Source organism: Passer domesticus, chromosome 8, assembly GCF_036417665.1.
Source record: "Passer domesticus isolate bPasDom1 chromosome 8, bPasDom1.hap1, whole genome shotgun sequence".
Taxonomy (NCBI): Eukaryota; Metazoa; Chordata; class Aves; order Passeriformes; family Passeridae; genus Passer; species Passer domesticus.
In genome coordinates this window covers 51,018,365-51,032,505 of record NC_087481.1, presented here as the reverse complement: position 1 = coordinate 51,032,505, position 14,141 = coordinate 51,018,365, and positions in this window count along the sequence as shown.

The following is a 14,141-nucleotide window of genomic DNA, read 5'->3' as shown; positions in this document are numbered from 1 at the left end:
ATCTGCTTTCCTCCTCAGAAACATTCATCTGGGTTTAGCTTTGAAGTCCAATAGTTTTAACACTGAAAACTGTGAGTTTGTGAGATTCAGCAGCACAGTACATTTGATTTCTCTCCAGGGATCTCTGCATTGTCTGACCAGCATAAAATGAGAGTGGAGCCATAGGAGATGCTCACAGAAAGATGTTTGTGAGTCAGAGGATCTCCATCATGTCTCTGAAATCAGCTCTGCTTTGTGCTTGGGCTTGGCAGCCAAACCAACAGCCTTGTATGATGCTGGTAGGCCATGCTTCAGTTCATAGGCACACACTTCCAAATGGTTCTGGAAATCTTCTGAGCTCATTTCAGAGGCTTCATGGGGCAGGGAACAGATAGAAAAGATGACCTTCCCTCAGAAGTCCTTCCCTCAATGGGTAGACTTGGCAACATCTCCCACTCGTAATTCATATTTCCATCTGTCCTCTCATTGAAGGATGAGGGTGAACACATTCCTGGGGGGAGGCTGGCCACAGACCTGTGATTGGTTTTCCCTGCATCATTGCTGTCCAAAGTGAAGGAGACATCCTGGCCAGTGGCAGGCGGGCAGAAGGGGCTGCAAACACTTACAAACCACAGAGCTGATTAAACTGGCTTTGATCATCACTGTAATTCTGCAACAAAGATGCTGTGTGGCAAATCTCTGCATTGCACAGATCACTGTGCTGGAGCCATTCCTCAGTGAATGCTTTTCTCCCCAGGGCCTGAAAATGGGCTCTTTATTCCACAGAAAAAAGGGAAAGATTGGAGCAAACTGTGGGCACAATGAGCAAACTGCTGGGTCTTCTCATTTTCACTAAGGCCAGTCTTACCCAGCCTGTCCAGGAGCAAAGAGGACACTTACAGCCACTTTTCTTCTTTCTGGCTTTGATTGCTGTGTGCTTCTTGCCTGGGGATCCAGGCCTTTGCTGTTCTGTTTACCCTTCCCAGAAGTGCACTTAGCCATTAATGGAAGATTCGAATTCAGGCACTCACTCTGGGGAAAACACAGGTTACAATAAATAATGGCCACAGGTTAAGTCATCCAGGTATTGTGTATGCTCTTAATGGGTATCTAAGAAAAAATATGACATAATGCTTGCAAATAAATTTCCCCATCACACCACCATCCATTTTAAATTATATCTCTTGAGAGTTTTCAGTTATTTTCCTTTCTTTCAAACACAGCTTCCCCGTGTGTCTCGACTCTGAAGTAGAGGGCTGAATTCAAACTGCAGAGAAATCTGTTAGAAAATGCCTGGGGGTATATGTGGCACAAAGACACAGGAACTTTATCTTCTTTTCTGGCTGCTCTGAACTGATTGTGGGGATTAATGATTTATCTCTCTTTAAAGAACTCCTTGGAGCTACATAGTCTCAAATCAGATAAAGTATATACTATTCCTCAATCAGGCACCTGCCAATTTAGGTTCAGCCTTTAATCTGGGCAGTTGTAGTTTTACAAAGATTTGACTTCAAGAAAAGTTTCCTGAGAGATATCATCAGTGTTCATCATTTTTCCAAAACCTGTATGATATTCCTTCTGTTAGCCTGGAATAATTATGAGAAGAAAGGAGAAATAGCAGAAATTTGCCTTTCTGCTGAGAACAATGCCCAGCCACACTTCTGTCCTGGGTAAATCCCTTGAACAGCGTGTGGGGCTTGAGCTGGCTCCTGACACAAGGACAGAGGTTGCCTTGGAGAGTTTCACAGGCACATTTCCTCCTGCCCTCAGGACCTGGTTGGTTACCCCTGGAATTGGTTTCCAGCAGGCACAGGAAAAACAAGGAGCTCTGTCATCCAACCACTTCCAGTTTGCTGCAGATTTACACATCTGTGCAGAAAGGGAGCAAGGGATCAGTCAGAAGCAGAAATACACAATATTGGTCCATAGACAAGTGTTCCAGAGTTCACTATGGGTGTTGGTGGAAATGCACCCTTGTGGCTCAGTGACATTAAATCTGATTATTGACTCCCTTGTAACGAAGTCAATGGGAGTCATCTTGTTGAAAGCATGTTTGGACCAGATACCTTTGTGATTCATGCCCTCATTTATATGAATCCAAAGTGGGATTTGCTGTCTGTGGTAAAAAAGAAAACTAGCTGTTCACCCACATATACAATAAAAGAGAATTCACACACAGTCAGAGGTCTGGCAAATGCAAGACAGCTCCAGAGAAAAATGGCATTGTAAACCACTTCATAGCTTAAAAGAAAATAAGCTGGGTGTACAACAAGGTAGGAACCATCTGGTTGGCTTCAGTGGGAATTTCCCCAGAGTAATCATTGCAGGGGTGGATAGATCATGAAATAAAGGAATTTTTTTTCTATCTCTCATAATTAAATTTACTGGGTTTCTGCAGAACAGTTCCTGGCACAGAGTAAGACATGTAGATGCAATACCTTATCATTGTAAAGCTACATAATTACAGTGATAAACAAGCTCATTTAGTTTAGCAGAGTCTCACATTTTGTCTGACTGACAGACCTGAATTTTCTACACATCATAAGTCCATTTTTTGTAGTCATGTCAGATTTCCCATTCAGCCACTGCTCCATGCCTTTCCTCCTCACAGCATCCAAGACAAGTGTCTGCTGGATGTAGTACCAGTTCTAGGAAGCTAAAATTTGAAGGGGTGACCTTATTTGCTTCATTCTTCTTCATGACATTCAGACAAAGCAGTTAACCTCTACGCAGGTCTTCTGTAAAGTTAGGAGCAGAGAACATGAATCGGGAAGGTGGAGGTCTGTATGACCTTGTAATAAATTAATATTGTCCTTAGACTTGACGCTTTTGGCCCTGCACAATAAATTCTTGATCAGGATGTAAGTTAAACCCACTCCTGGTTTGCTTCCACTGTGGAATCTGGAATTAATATTGCAGCTAGTGATTCTGCTATAATGCAATTGGAATTAAATATTGCTGTCAATCTAAGTACATTTAATTAAGCAATATTTACAGAGCAGGTGGATGCTCTGAGGACTACAATGCAGTGACCTGGAATTGTTCAAGTCTTCATTTTCTTTCTTTTTTATTGTCATACTTCAGCATTTCAGCTCCTTTTGCCCTGGTAATTTGACACTGTGTCACATCCTCACAGCTGACCTTTAGAGGACAAGAAGCTGGGATCATTGTGTTGGTTCTGTGCTTTTCCCCTTACAGTTTCATATAACACATATTAGATTTACTTTTATTTTCTATGTGAAATGAAACCAATCTTGAGAGTTACACTCTCAAGAGTCAGAAATAACATTTTGTTGAATCATTTTGAATATGCTAAGCTTTATTATTCCAGCTTCTATGCTAAGTGGAAAAGGCCAAAAGAAGTAACAATAATTGTCCAGTCTTGTATGTACTATTAATTAAAAATTAATAGATTACATGTTAAAAGATGAATTATTTATCTCCAAGCAGTGGGCCTGATTAGGAAAATCCACATTCTGGCTGTATTTTCTCAAAGTAAGTCAAATACAGAAAGTAATTATCTCCCACAAAAGAGTTTAATATTATACTAATTATATATCTTGAATGCAAATATAGTCAGGTAAGTTTACAGAGACAGACAGAAAAAATAGAAATAAGGAAATATTTTTAGAATAGGTGCCCTTTTTTATCTTTTGCAATGTTTAATTGACTTTCTAATGTTCTGTTTAGCAATATTGTTCTCTGTAATCAGAACCAGAGGAAAAATTATCAATAAGCAAGGAACCAGCTTTTCTAAGAAGTCCCATACACCATGAGTAAAGTCCTTAAACTTCAGGGCTCTGGCAGCATTTTTCCTTCCAGGAGCACAATGAGGATTTTTCGTCTTGTGGCTGCAGGGCTGAGAGCCACCGGGGCTGTCTGAGCTCTGAAGAGCACAAGAGGAACCCACAAGCCCTCAGATGAACCCAGAACTCGAGATTTTGCTCCACTTATTTTTCTCTAGGCATCCTGATTGTTCCACATTTAGAACACATAAATGTTAGATGAATTTGAGTTGGACCATGAAAACCCTGCTTATTCACAGGGCAGTCCCACCACTTGGATCCTTGACTCCACTGCTTGAATCCAAACACAGAGAATTCCCAAGCTGGCATCTACCCTAATCCACACAGCTGGAGTGGTTTAAGGATGCTTCTGTGTGCACAATATTTGGGTCTGATGTGACTTTCAGGGTGACAGCCCGCAGTCTTTAGTAATTTCCTGAGTTCTTTATCAGTCTTTACAAACATGATATTTTGCACTAAGAGGCTGCTTAATAGACTCAGAGTGCAGCTCCCATTAGAATTCAGCAGGGCAAAGACGTTCCCACCTTCTCAGAAAGCTGAGCGCCGGGCTGTGTGTCCTGCAGCAGCACGGCTGTGCTCAGCTCTGCAGGATGAACCAGATGTGTTCAGGCAGGAGCTGGCCTGGCAGCAGGTGCATCACCCCCTTCTGCCCTGGTCAGATCAGCTGGGGCTGTGGGGCAGAGCAGCCTCTGAGCAGCGCAGCAGAAACCCCCGGGGAGCGCTGAATCTCTGCTTTGGGTCCTTAGGGCAGGGTGTTACAGATTTTTTTTCTCTACAATGCGCATTTTGAGGTAAATACCAGCTGCAGTGAAGCGTTTTCCGTGAACCAGTCTGTTAGAAAAGGGTCAAGCTGCTGATGTGCCATTGCCGGGATAGCCCAGGGCCGGCAGCAGCGGCGCAGCCATGAGGAGCAGGAGCCGCCCCAATCTCCGGGAACACGCGAGTCCCGTCGGGCTGGCTTTAGCACAGCACAGCGACCGGGGCTGGCAGCCCCCACCGATGATGAACTGGCCGTGCAGGCTTTAATTAGCCACCGACAAGGCAGAATTATAAGCACTGTTTTACGAGCACAAAGTAAATACTCGCTCCCCTGCCTTGGCCGTCCCTGGGATTTATTGGACGCTTGGATGTGTCCATGCCTCAGAGCCAGGGAGGCAGATGCTGGGGGAGTGAGGAAGAGGCTTTTGCAGCCTGACCCCTGAGGAGGAATAGCTGCAGCCAAGCCTTTTATGCTGGCACATTTTTCTGAAATATTTATGCCCGATCACCCGTTGTTGTTTACCTCAGTGCCTCCTCTCCTCGCTCACCGCGGGCTGCCTTATCAGACAGGCTTTGCTATTTAGGGAGCACAGAAAAAAAGTTAGGAGACCGAAATTAGAGAAAAACCTTTTTGGCACACACTGAAGCTTCCACTAAGAGAGCTGTGGGGAATTAATTGCCAGGCAGGAAAGGCTGGGAGTGGGGACTGGCGGGTGCCCCAGCAGCGTGGTGCAATCATGTGAAGGGCAGAATTCCCTCATCTCGGCAGGCGTGACTGCTGTGGATTTAGGTAGGAGCTGCTTTTCAGGACCAGCTATTGTTGTTTCAGCCAGCCCATGCTGGATGCCTTCCCCTTGGCTGCTCGCAGAAAGGGCAGCTGCAGCCACAGCAGCAACCACAGCAGGGACTCTGGGAAAAGCCTGAGAGCAGGAGGCAGAAAGTAGGTTAACCTGAAAGATGAGAGTGGGAACACTGCTCTATAGACATCTTTCTTATAGGATTTGATATATTCACTTTTTAGTGTCTCAGAAGCAGAGGGTGTTGCTTTGCATCACTGTCAGTGAGGAGGGAGCTGAGCTCCCTCCCTTCGTGCTCCCCCTGTGACCTGACTGCTGCAGGAGAAGGGAAGCCCACAGAAAGTCAATATGGATAAAACCCTGTTGAATTCTGGTATTGGTCAGACTGCTGGTGGAAGGGTACAGCCTCCCCCGGGTCACAGATTTAGCTGAGAATAGCAGATTTGTCCTTTTCAACAGTTTTGCAAGACAAGGTGCTTTTGCTGTGGGATTTTGGGGTTGCTTTGATCAGTTTTGGGTTGTTTTTTCTTTACTGTGTCTAGATCCAGGCTGCCTGAAGATAACCATGTGTTTGCCAGTGATTTCAGTGAAATAGGAATTTGACCTTGAAATATACTGAGTTCACAGGCTATATAAACTAAAATATTTTGTATGTTTGCTCTGAATCCAGACAGCCAGAGAGCTGGTGGTACATTTCCCCACTGCAAAGAGATCTGCTGAAAAGCATGAACCTTGATTTAAAGGAAAGCCACCATTGCTGATTGTGTGTCGTATCTTAGATGGAGAGTGGAAGGAGAATTGAGATCAAATACAGTTTATTGACTTTATTCCTTCCTTAACTAACAGGCGAACTTCTGAAAATGTGCACAGTAGCCTTTTTATGAAATATGAAAGCGAGCACTAAATTACAATCCTCAAATCACCAATTCAGAGCCCACAGAAATATTTTTTTTTTCCATTTCTTCATCTATAATTTCCGGGCTGGAGCTCTAGCCATTAATAGCAGCTACATCATTGCAGTGCCGACACTTCAGCAGCACCCTCATCCATTTCAGTCATTGATCCACTAATGTGTGCCGGATGAGAAAGGAAAAGGGCAGCTCATTCATCCTCCCCCTCCTTCCTCCTCCTCTCACCAGGTGGCAACCACTCACCCACTGCTTTAAATCCCTATCAGATTTCAGAGGCTCAGTGTTAATTGTCCCTGTACAAGGACTGACCCCAGACAGTGAAACGAAAATTAAAGTAAAGGGGCCGTGGAAGTGGGTGAAATGCTGCAGGAGGGGATGGATCTGCACCTGCTTTCCTTGGCCCACAGACTGCAGAGAGCACTGGAAATGACAACAGAGCTGGAGCTGCAAAGCACACTTGTAGGCATTGGGTTCTTCCTGGAATATGAAGCCAAACAGGGAAAAGAGTAGGAGAAAGGCTAAAGAATTTAGCAATAAGAATAAAGGGACAGCAAAGAAATGATACTTTGAATAGCATCAGCTGCACAAGTAATACTGTAATTCAGGTTGCATGTGGAGCAAAAAAATATTCTTCCCATGGACATCCATGGATAATCCATATTGGAGCCCTGTTTGGGTGTTTTTCTGACTTACAGAAATATTGAGCTGAAAGATATATTGCTTATGCCTGTAGCTTGCTGGGATTTCCTGATCCAGAAACCTGATTTTAAAATTTTTGGTTTTTAATCCACCCAACTAACCTATAGGTGCATTCTTCTTTCCCTTTCCACTCTGCTTGGTACTTCTACTCTTTTGTTCTCATATTCCTTATCTTTTTATTGCTCATTTTGGGGATCAAAGTGCAAACAAAATAAAAATCCTGTTAGTTTTCAAAGGTCCACACAGCAGTAGATAATTGGTTTCCAATCAAGCCCAGACTTCTTTGATCTCCAAAGTCCTCACAAAGAACATTTTGCTAAGACACAAGCATGTGTTTGGTAGCACTACCAGGAGATCTCATTCTGAAAGTCTGTGATTACCTGAGCAGTGACACTCATAAAGATGAGAGGGACTGATTACAATGCTGTGTTCTTACACCATCTTCCATTGTTCTTACTTTAATGAGTCATAACTACCCCCTTCTGAAGAAATAATGTCAGGAATATTTCTCTCATGCTGTAGTATGGGTCATGCAGCAGGGTCAGGAACAGAAACCAGCTTCTTCCAGCTCCCCAGACCACAGCTCAGCCCCACAAGCACCCTTCCTTCTCAGATTGCTGCTCTTTCCAGTTCTGCCCATGGAGACAAAAGGAAATGTGCTGCCCATTCCCACCTTGGTCCACATTTCCACCTCTGCAGTTTATAACCTTTGCCTGTGCTGGTTGAACTTTCTGGGCTGTGGTGCAATGACCAGTGTAATGTTGTTTATATAACACAATGCCCAGCAGCTAAGGATATGAACTTTTGAAAACCAGCTTTGCCACCAGAAAAACCATGATGTGACACTACACCCTGTTCGTCTTTGCAAAGACTTAATCTCTTCTGTCACTTTGAATCTCAGTGACCTTCACCTCAATTTCCCTTATTCACTTCATGCCTTTCTCTCTCCACCCACAAGTAAATCCAACAAAACATGGATGGAGTTGGTCTTTTCTCCTGGGTGACAAGAGCAAATGGACTCATGTTGCACCAGGGGAGGTTTAGATTGGACATTAGGAAAAATTTCTTCACTGAAGGGCTGGTCAGGCATTGGAAGGCTGCCCAGGGAACTGCTGGTCACCATCCCCTGCATGGTAGATTTAAAGCTGTGTAGATTTTGAGCTGGATTTTAAGTTGTGTAGATGTGGCCCTGGGGGACATGGTTTAGTGGTGGTCTTGACACCACTAGTGCTGGGTTAATGGCTGGACTGGATGATCTTAGAGGTCCTTTGCAACCAAAATGATTCTATGTGTTCATGCTACAAAAACATGAGATATGGTTAAATGACTGATCTTAAGTTTGTAGGAATCTCTCTGATTTTTCTTTTTTCCTTTCTCCTTTCCTTTTCTTTTCCTTTATTTTTTCTTTTTCATTCTTTTTTTTTTCCCTTTCCTAGTCTTCATGCCAGGGCTCCCCAGCAGCAAACATTTCTTCATGTATCAAGGCAGCGTCATTTTCTGCAATCTGGAGAGGCAGAGTGCACAAGATGCACAGGTGCATGCATGCCAAAATCTAGAACTGACTCTGTTTCTTTAAATAAACAGAATACATTCATTTACCTTAAAATAGGACTCCTGTCAAGCTCCTGCCCTAGAGCAACTACCAATTGCACTGTCAAAATCACTCTCTGTGGTTCTGAATAGGTTTCTTAATGAAAGAGCAACATTAGCTCTTTAGAACATTTTGTCCCTGAAGGATGCAGCAGCAACAGCCACAGAATCATTTCTGGCTCAGACATGCTTATAAATGGTGGAAAACATAATGGTTTAAATTGTGATTATCAGCTCCCTGGAAATGCTTCACAACAGTGGTTCAGGGAACCAAGAGACAAATGGATACTAAGAATGGTACCCACTGATGAGAGAGAGCTTTGTTCCCCACATGCACACTGACCCCCTTAAACATAATTATGGTGTGCTTAGGTTGCCACTGAAACAATGCAAAACCCAGGGAATTAAATTATTTGGGACCAAATCCAAAGAAAAATATGTTCTGGTGAAATTAAATTTTAGTATTTGCTGGATTAAATAATGATGATCATCTGAATGAAATTCCATGTTTCTATTTTAGCAGTCTGGTCAGACTGACTGTCACAGTAGCAATTTTTTATTCTGGATAAACCTGGAGGCAGCAGTGGAGTAGAATATGACTTGAGTAGATATGTTTATATTTAAACCAAAGAAAAAGAGCTTTTCTTATAAAATGCATGGTTGGAGACAGGACTTGGGTGTTCTCTTGTTTCTTTAATAGGCATGGTGTGGCTGCAGTCAGCTCAGTTGGAGCTATAGCACCATTTAAATGTTGAAGAATGGTATTTACCAACAGCCTCATGCATATCCCCAGTCTGGGCTCCAGACAGATTTCAGATCAAATGTCACTGATCTCAGGCAGGAAAAACCCTCAAGCAGCTTTTCCACAGCATGGAGGGTATCAGGATCAAAACCAACAACAAAACAGATGACATTTTTCATCAGAAGATGGAAGTATCTGTCCCTGCTTTGTCAGAGTCTTCTCCCTGGCAGCAGGAGACTAAACTGTTCCTGGTGTGTTTGATCCTCTTACCTCCTATACTTGCAGCCTGTTCCAAGAGCCACATCAGCCCAGATGTAATTATCACAGAAAGAAGCAGCTTTTGCTAGACACAAAAAATTCCAGTGCCTATAATAAAACAGTTAAAAAGGCTCTTCCTGTGTGTTATCCCATTTTCTGATGTTGTGGTCCCTTTCCCTGCTCCCTGGGGCTCAGTGGTCATGTTGGTGGTGGTGCCGAAGCCTTTCCCCAGGAGCACTGTGACGTTCATGGTGATGCTTTTGTCTCAATCTAAGACCTGTTTGGTTCATTTACACATTTGCTAACCCATTTCATACCTTGCAAACTCAGCACTAAACCTGTGGCCTGTTAACAGTGATGGCAATACAATACAACAGGGATCCACAGCTACATTATTATGCTATTTTTAAGTTTCTCATTTGTTTGTCATCCAACTCAGACCCTTCTAACACATTGCTCAAGGTAGGGGATCAGCAGAATATCAGGAGTTAATGAAAGCCAGCTCATTCCATACTGCACTCAGGGTTGATGTCTCCTTGGCTGTTTATAAAATTCCATGGAGCATCTGGAATAAATGGTACTGAATTAATACAATGCTATAAATAGGTTAATCAGGTGGAATCTTCAGCTGCTGAAATAGTAGAGTTACACAATTATACTGACCTTGGCTCATTATGGTGCAAGTTTTCATTATCAAATTTCAGTTCCAACCTGGAGAACTTCTCTATCTGGCATTTGGGTCAGCTTATGCTTGCAGTCCACACTTTTCCATTGAAGTAATAAACAGTGAGGCCAATGTTGGAGCAATTTCTTAGGGGCTTCTGGTAATTGTTCATAAGCTGCTGGGCACAGAAAGCTTCTGTAGAAAACTGAGTCAGCACTAAGAAGCCAAGCCCCTTCCACCAAACAGTTTAATACCTGAAGAGCTGAAAAGATGAATTTCACCTATACAGCTTGCACTTTAAAAATGTAAATGAAGTCTATACCTGGAATTCCTCTGTGACAGTTTCCTCTATTAAGAGACTAAGTCATCCATCTGTCACAGGGAGAGAAAAACCTATTTGCCACTCAAAACCACAAACTCAACAAAATTGCTCAGAATACTCAGCATCACCTCAGTGCGTGGTTAGTAAGCAAACTGCTTAAAAATAATGAAACAATTGGCAGCACAAGACAGTGATCAGGGCTAAAGAGTAAAATGTGCCTTGAAATGGCATCAACTGCTGCAGAGGCTGGCTGGGATTATTAGCATGGCATCATTTACAGTTCTCACACCTTTGCTTCCTCCTGGAATAAAATGAAATATAAAAATTGTGGTTTCCAGGATAAGTATATATGCCACAATCTCTAAGTACCCATCATAATCTATTTCCATTTTCTACACCAGAAGTAAAAGGTTGAAACTTTTCATGTTGCAGCTTTCCCCTCTTAAGCAAGGCCAGCCAGAACAGTCCTTGCCAGCATCTCACTTGCCAGACTCTCCATAAATTGGAGAGAGAGGAAGCCGTGGGCCTGTCCCACTGGTTGATCAGATCACATTTAATCATATCAAGGCATCTATTTTTTTTCATTATTCTGTTTGGTTGATATTTAGAAACAAAAAGGCAATCTTATTTTAGGAATTTGGTAATTAGAATTATATTAGTAGATCAAATTGACATTTGGAATTAATTATAAAAGGGGAGAAAAGGGTTTGTGCTCACTCTTGATCTTTTAGAATGTAAAAATATGGTCTGATAAGCATATTTGCCATCTTGGAAACATGAAGGTTTATTGTGATTTATTAGCTGATATTAAACCAACTCCTTATTTAATGATCTAAGCTGAGATCATGGCTCCAGAGAAGCAGACATTATATAAATATATATATATATATGTATGTATAAAATGAAACTTCTCACACAGTTTTGATGCATTATTTAGCCAGTATTACTACTACTTTTCCTAAACTTTGGCAAAAAATCAGGGAACAGCTGAGTTCTAAGTGTTAATGGAAGGTCTTATTTACCAACAGCAAATTCTTCTCATCCAGCCTTCTGCTGGATGTCTCTAAGAGGGTAATACTTCAATTATTACTGGCTTAAGTATGTATCTTATATGATCTTGCTAAGTTTTTGCCAGTGTAAGCAAGGGGTGACTGCATTCCTTAGTAATTTGTAATTGTTTGAACAAAGAAACAGCATAAAATAATAAAGTTTAAGCAATTAGAAATATTATAGGTATGATACATATTTCACATCTATTATATATAACTGGATATGAAATATGTTACTCCTCACATTGGTTTACCTTTACTTCGGTGGTAACTCTTTAAAAAAATGCCCTTTGAGGGTTACAAACTGTTGTATTTCTCCTGATCCCAGACAAGTTGTCCCCCACAGAGCTGATCCAGGTCCTGTCCCTGTGCTGGCACCAAACACGGCTGTTGGCAAGCTCAGAACTGCTGCCAGGTCAATAGAAGATATTGGTTTAAGGGTCTTTCTTTTAAACATGTCCAGACTATTTGGTTTTCTTCAGTAACCGCTTTTTTCTTAATTTTCATCCCTGTTTTTCCTTCTGAAAAAACATTATCAGAAATGCCATGGTGAGTTTGTGAAGCAGAGAGTGAAGACTGTGTGCATTCCTACTGACAGCAAGATTTCTACAGATTTCAGTGTGTCCAGGTTTTCCCTCTGAGCACTCCACCACGTTTGCTATGCAAATGGGATTTCCTCCTGTACAGATCCTGCAGCTGGACCTGGGTGGGCAGAAGCAGCTCTGATTTCATCCATGCTGTCCATAACCCCCCCTGCCTGCTGAGCTGCACAAACTGCTGACTACTGAATCCTCAAGGTGAAGGACAAGACAAAAAAACATTTTCAGGGATTTGAAAGGATGGAATTAACAAGGTAGGAGAATGTAAGTCTAAAAGCCAGGATAAACAATACAAAGATATTTCTTTTGCCTTTCAGGAAGCTGAAAAGAAAATCGTCTGGAAATGTGCAGTGTTAATGGACAGCCTGCTAACAGTAAAAACAGGAGTCTCTGAAACGCTAGGAAATAAAAATTCATGACCCAAATTAAGAAATATAAACTTGACAGGTGCTTCCTGTGGATGTGGAGATGAGGGAAGTAGAAGAGGGTTTCTCAAGTAAAGGATAATGACGATGCAGAGAGCAGGTAATTTGTTTTTTCTCTCCAAGGCAGCTCAGCATGGGGGGATCCTGCCCTGCTGATCAACCCGTGCTGCGTGTGATGGGTGCTGCATCTGCACAGGGGCTCTCGTGTCACTGAGTGGAGCTCGGGAAACCTGAAAATTGCTTTCCTCAGGCTGCAGCCATTTCCCTCATTTACAGGAGATGCTCAAGGGGATCAGTCCATCTCCCTGCTTGCCAGCAGAACAAACCCAAGTCATGCTGGAATTGTTCATCAGCTGGGAGTCTGAGGATGTAACTGTGTTTGTCTCACCTCACTGACACAGGCCGGTTTCCTCGTGAAACATTCCATGGATTTTGTCCAGTCTGGCTTCAAAAGTGAGAGGTTACAGGCTCCTTCCTCTTCTGATCTAGTGACATTCAAGGTTAGGAAGTTTTCACTGACAAGTTTTGGTTTGCCTGAATGATATAACTTCATTCTTAATTGCATTATTATAAATTAAGGTTTCATAATTATTTCAGTCTTGCTGCTTAAGTCTTCCAAACCTTTTTATTGGGAACTAATGTTCCTCTAACCCTAAGCCATAATTTAATTGTGCTAAACTTAGTTACCACTGTTGCTCCTCTCCAAAATAAGATCTTTTGCTATTTTCTGCAGAACTTCCTGTATCCTGTCTCTTGTTATATGTATTACACAGCACAAAGACTTAAATTTTAACCTGCTTCATCTCTCCAAACTGGAATTTAGATACTACACACCTTCAAATATATAAAACAAACACCACATTTCTGCCATGCTCAGGGCAAACTACTGAAGCAGGTTTATCTTCACTGTCTAGGGCTCCCTGTGGAGGATACCCTCCCTCTTTTTGGAAGAGAACCATTGACTTTAGAAAATAAGTTCCAACTTTTTGAAAATTAAGGTGATTAAGAGAATATGTTTCTCCAGCCTAGCACAGAAACAGGCTTCTCTCTTTCATGTGTTTCCTTATTTTTCAGCCTGTAAAATGTTTCACTAGAGGAAGGGGTCACCATACAAACCCCTACTGAGTTATCATGTTGTGGAGCAGAAAAAGCTAGCAAGATGAATCTACTTTTTTTTGTCAGAGTTCCAAGACACTGACAAAGTTGTGAGTTCCACAGCACTGTTGTGGCAGATTTTATACCAGCAGCAGCATTAATTGTAATAACCAGCAGGAACTGAATGAAGCATAGTTGAGAATGGATGTGCCATCCTAGCAAGGGCAATCAGGTAGCCCAGTGAGACACCATGTTCCAAGATTTTATCCTCACAGACCTGACTCCAAAGGCACACATCTAACTCCAAAGGCAACCAGTCAAAACATGTAAAATTTAAAATTTCACACCCTCTTTTTGGCATTTCCAAGAAGCTTGTGACACCTGAAAATTTTAATCCACCATATGCTTGACTTGATTCCTGAACTGCTCTTCAGTTCTTTCTCTCA